General features: G+C 37.0%; 1 protein-coding gene across 1 annotated transcript in view; it reads right to left on the bottom strand.

Annotated features, from left to right (window-relative positions):
• Positions 1–253: 253 nt before the first annotated feature.
• Positions 254–6,000, bottom strand: part of SDHAF3 (succinate dehydrogenase complex assembly factor 3) — a 98,959-nt gene continuing 93,212 nt past the window's right edge. Inside the window, exon 5 of the mRNA XM_087712719.1 lies at positions 254–1,808. The gene's annotated coding sequence lies outside the window, so the exon portion shown is untranslated. The remainder of the gene's footprint in view (positions 1,809–6,000) is intronic.

The raw sequence follows: 6,000 nt of genomic DNA, 5'->3' as shown, positions 1-6,000 counted from the left end.
ACCTTGGATTCTGGAAAGGAATTTTATTTTGACAACATCACATTCTATTCTTTACTATTCCCCCTTCTAATTCCCCACTAATGAAACAGCATAGTAGAGTAGAATATTAGTGTGCAGGCCAAAGATCCCAAAAGGATTCGGCTGCAGGCCTGACACTCTAGATGTTTTACACACCTTTCGAATTAAAGCAGTGATTCTCAACTTATGGTCCATGGACCCCCAGGGGGGAGCACAATGTCATCATGGGCATGAGTGAAGACTTTAAGAAATGTTATGATTTAAATCTTCATTTACGTCTTGGGAGTCCGTGGCCATGGACACAAAGTGCACTTAAAGAAAGTCATATGAAGAAAATGCTGAGAACCACGGATTCAAAGTAACACAAAAAGTTACGAAGATGCACACAGAGCATATAGATTATTGTAACATGTTCTATAATACGCTGCCTCTAAATGGAGTTTGGAAACACCTATTTATGTCCAAGGTTGTAAAAGACCTTGACAGGAATAATTAAATACGCTCTATGATGGCAATTTGTTTCTATTCTCACTTCAAAGTGCTATTGATAACTCATGCCTTGATTAGCCCAAGAATATCTTCTCCCTTATTAGCACTCAAATGCCTGTAAATAACTCATGTCTTGATTATCCTAGGAATATTGCTTATTTGTATCGATGACTATCATTAAGTGTTGTACCTTATGATTCTTGGCAAATGTATCTTGTCTGTTTATGTACACTGAGAGCATATACTCTTGGCCAATAAAGAATATATTCTATTCTATTCTATTCTATTCTATCTTCTACTGTTGACTCAGTTTCCCAGACTGAGATCCAGACTCTCACAGTCTGCAGACACCAGACCAAGAATTTCGCATTATCTCCAATTTATCTGGAATTGTGGTATACAATCAAGTATCATTAGCATACAGATGGTGTATGCTTCACTCCAAATTGATTTTATCATCTCTCCCTGTGGCTTCCTACATGTTATAAATAATAGTAAGGATAAAATTGAATCTTGCAATAATCCCTATTGGGAATCCATTGGTTAAGCAGTCTTCCTCATCACTGCTGATTGGAAACATCCATTTAGGTGAAAAACCTCTAGAAAATAATTGTAGTTGCAGTTTTAACCCTCCATTCTTGTACATATCCTGGTAGGAAATCTTTACTACCTGAAAACTTCGATTAAGTTTATGGATAAGTGACACTTGTGCTATAAAGATTCCTATCAACACTGTTAGTTTCCACTTCCTCAGAAAATAAGAGGACTGATGATTAGTAAGTCCAATATGAACTGCCCTAGAAGAAACACAAACTGGCATTCCTAAATGTTATAGTGTGGATGCTGCTGCATAATTCACTGTACTGAAATGAAGTAGCGTGATAGCCAGTAATATTGAGCAGCATATTTGTCAGGTAGATTCAACATTTTGACACCCTCTAGAATCCATAAATGTACACAATGCACTTTTCCAGAAAATAAATCCTCAGTTGGAAAAGAAAAGAAACTATCTTCTTTTAATCAATATATAATTTTAAAAAATTGCAAAATCAAAGATGTAATATTTCTGTTTGTCCAGTATTAGAATCCAGAAAGCAAAGGTATAATTGAATCCTTGTATTTTACTCTGTATATTCCATTCTTTTAAAACCTAAGTCATATTCACAATGTTAACATCTGAATGGATGGATAGGACAGATTGCCCATAACAATATTTCTTTTTATTCATTCTACTTATAATTAATGACATCTATTGATTTGACTGTAGTCCGATCTCGGCTCCTGAGAGGTGAATTCTATTCCTGATAAATAGAAAAGAAAAAGAAAAGATGTGTAAAAATATGCACATTTTTTATAACAACAAATGATTAGAAAAATTATAAATTTCTAAAATCAAAACTATTTTGGAAATTGAAGAGCTTAAGATTTCATCTCAGATGAAATATTCCATTAAATTAAATCTAATAGATACACAATAGTGGAGATATCATGTTACATTGTGTGCTGTGAATTGCTCTGCAAAAAAATATGGCTGAAATATAAAGACGCTCCCAGTATTGATTGCCATTTCTACTTGCCAATCTCTGCAAAACAGTTTTCCCCCTCCACAACTTTCACTAATCCCTTCTTTTGCTGACCCCAGACTCCAGAAAACAGAGAGATTACCATGCCAGTCAGTCCATGCCAGTCAGATCATTGACCCAGTTGATCACTAGGAGAATGTGAAAATCCTCTTGCTTTCTTGAACTACCATACCCTGGAATATGTTCTATGATCTATGAACATCTTCCTAACTATTCCAAAATAGAAAAAGCAAGAAATGGTATTTTGAAAACAGACAATTTTAGTATATGGATTCAAGTTAAAAAGTTGTAGACTTAGCAGCTTGTTATAAATATTTGCCTATTGGGTTGTTATATTCTCAATATGTTATATTATATTCACCACCACTGCTACAAAACAATCACCTTTGAATTTATAATAGCTCAGTTAACCCTTACACATATATTAATCAGTAAACATACCTGGGGAAGAATGGAGTTATGTCAGTTGAACTCTGGAAGGAAAATAATCTCTGAGCATGCTAGTATATAAAGTCAACACCTACTTCACAGAAGAATGAAACATTTAGGGAATATTTAAAAGGCAGAATATTATATTTCCCTAGATGAGAAATGAAGAAACATGTTTTTTTTAAAGACAGAAAGCAGACTCAATCTTTCTTAATAGCCTCCAGCAGATATTTTGTGCCCATTAAGAAAGATTAGGCCAGCCTATTCAAAAACCAACCCAAGTTTCCCTGCCTGATGCAGAAACTAAGGAGGCCAGCTTTTAAAAATACAGATTTGGTAATCCATTCAGGAAGACTGGGTCAAGGCAGAAACTCAGATAAGCAACAAACAAAAGATTGATAAAATTAGCTCAGACAAGCACCTAGGAGTTGCATTTCCCCTTTTGCCTATAGAACCAGCTTTGACCATGACATGACCCCTACATGACCCCTTAGGAATCTGACAATAGCCAATAGAATACATGTTCCTGCACAGGAACAGGAAGCTCAAGTGCAAATCCCCCCAAAAGGTCTAAAATGCCTCCATTCTCAACTCCATTTTGTCAGCTGCTCAAAACTACAAACCCATGTGGTTCTGTTTCATCAATAAACCATCTTTCCAATCAGCCTCCATGTTTCCAGGGTCTTTCTCCTGGCTTGGAACTGAACCAGATGGATTGTCAAGCCAGCCTCCCTCAACAACCAAAAAAGAAACCACTTAACTCCGTTTTGCAGAAGTAAGAGTACTTTTACTGGTTATGAAAAGATAGCAGCTAAGTAAAGCAAGGTCTGGGGGGAAAGTGTGCGAAATCATATATATCAATATTTGTCCAACTCCCTCCCCGCTGTAACCCCCATCCCATTGTCCAATCTGCAAATCCCTCAGGTGTTATGTGGGTTTCATCTCCAAGGAGCATCATCAGGTTGGTATGAAGCACGGTTGGCCTTGACCAATTCTAAACACCAATCTTCGGCATGTGCAGTAGATGGTGAGAACAAAACTCCCTTTTAACAATCTCTCCTGTACCAAATCTTCCCCTCCCAAATACCACCATCCCTCCCTGTTTCAGTGGCAGCCGAAAACAAATAGCAAAGCAGAGGCTGACATGGATATTTGGTTCACTAGTCTCACCGGATCCACTTTTACTGATCTTGCCATAGTCCTTACCTACGCAGGAATTTAAATAACAACCTGTACAAATTGCAGTGACCCAGACTATAAAATTTGCCCTTGATAAATTCTGCTTGGCTGCTCTCTTTTATTCAAGAGTGAAATTACCCAAGCTCTTTAAAGTATTGTATGTATGTATGTATGTATGTACTTATTGTCATTGTACTTAAATACAACGAAATTGGTTCTAATTCTAAGTGATCCTGCTTCACAGTATCTACCTAACCATATTTTGTTCTGTCTATAAAGCACATCTTAAGCAGCATTTGGCACAGCTGGAAACTTGACTGAACATGATGATAATGGTCATCTTTCTGCTGTATCTTCTTTTTTTTTTTTGCACTGTCATACTATCCTCAAGCAATTATGAAAAACACTTACCCTTTTAGATTGCTTTGTGTTTCTGAAACCCCGTTTCTTCTAAGCAGGCTTTCAACATGGTTCCATTTTTACTTATTCATTCATATTTATTATTTGCAGAAGTTAGATTGCCGTGCTCCATGATGATGATAGGATAATCTTCTACTGTTTATAGGATTGGATAACTCAATTCTCATTACTTAACAAATATCATAGCATTCTTCTTCCCATTAATCAGTGATACTGGAGACAGATTTGATTATCTCCCTATTGTATTATTGATTATCTCTCTATTGTGTTGTATTAAAAGTACTAAGATATTCTCTTAGAAAGAGAGATAAGAAGATTTCCCGCCTAAATACCAAGATGCGAGCAAAGTTACCCAAATCCTTCTTTGACATTATGGATGATTTTGAATTGAGAGATATCTGGCGAGAAAGAAATGCAGAGGAATATGACTTCACTTTCTTCTCGGACAGGCATCAATCCCTTTCAAGGATTGATTTTATTCTAACCACTAATGATTTGCTTTCTAGGGTCAAGAAAACAAAGATTGCAGCTAGAGTCCTTTCGGACCATAACCCAGTTTGGATGGAGTTGGGAAGGGTAGTGCAGGCAAGAAGGTTTTGGAGACTGAATGAAAATTTATTTAGATATGAAAACTATATTAATGATTGTAAAAAATTACTATCTGAATATTTTGTTTTGAATATGAATAAGGGTACATCTATGGAATTTGTATGGGATGCAAGCAAAGCGTATATGAGAGGAGTTTTGATGAATATAAATAAAACACATAGAAATAAGCAAGGGTTAAAACGAACAGAACTGGAAGAGGAAATTAAGAGAAAAGAGCTGGAGTTAACAAGGAAACCAGACGATACAAAGGTTAAGGAAACTATTAACATATTAAAATCTCAATTTGACATGTTGATCTCTGACCAGGTAGCTACTAATTTATTATATGCAAAACACAATACTTTTTGTAATGCAAACAAACCTGGCAGATGGTTAGCTTATCAGATTAGGAAAAAAAGGAAAACTCGAAATATATCTAAACTGATTTACAGAGGGAAGGAGGTGTTCCAACAGGAAGAGATTCAAAAGGCTTTCTGGGAATTTTTTACAGAACTGTATAAAGGGGATAAAATTAATGGTTTAGACATAGACAAATATTTAGACAAGGAGAAAATACCTTCAGTTAGAGAAGAACACAGGCAAAAATTGAATCAACCAATAACCTCGGGGGAAATCCTGCAGGTAATTAAGCAATTAAAGCCAGGGAAAGCACCAGGTACAGATGGCTTGACAGCGGTTTACTATAAAAACTTATTTCTTTTCTCTCAATAGATTTTAGACTGTGCTAGTTAAAAATCCATACCGTGTACGGGTTCTGGGAAGTCGGGGGGGGGAAGGAGGAGGGGGGATGGGGGGGTGGAGGGAGGGAGGGGTATACACAACAAAAAAAAATTGTACTTCAATGTCTTAATGATTGACAAATGATGACATGTTTGTGTTTTTTTTAAAGAAAAAAAATAAAATAAAAATAAAAAAGCTCTCTTAAAAAAAAAAAAAAGTACTAAGATATTTTTATACTAATGGAATAGATCAAGGGTGGGGTCAAAGTCATGGCCTGGGACCTGGATCCGGAGCAGGGGCCACTCTGGAAACAGTGAAGGACTGGCCTGCAGTGTCTCTACCAGAGAAAACTGAGCTTGGGAAGGCTGCATGCGGCCCTCCCGAGTTCCATTTTTGCTGACAGAGGGTTTCAGGAGGCCATCGCAGCTGAAAATGGAGGTTGGGAGCCCATTTTCCCTGGCAGAGTGCTTGGGCCTTTACAGGCACCCCTCATATGTGCTATCAAGCTGGCCATGCCCATCCTGGCCATGCCCCCCTGTCCCCCCAACTCTGA

This window comes from Thamnophis sirtalis, unplaced genomic scaffold (genome assembly GCF_051295495.1).
Source record: "Thamnophis sirtalis isolate CommonGarterSnake01/CBP01778 unplaced genomic scaffold, rThaSir2_p1.2 scaffold_4, whole genome shotgun sequence".
Lineage (NCBI taxonomy): Eukaryota > Metazoa > Chordata > Lepidosauria > Squamata > Natricidae > Thamnophis > Thamnophis sirtalis.
The sequence above is the reverse complement of the archived record's forward strand: the minus strand, read 5'-3'. Positions and strand labels throughout refer to the sequence as shown.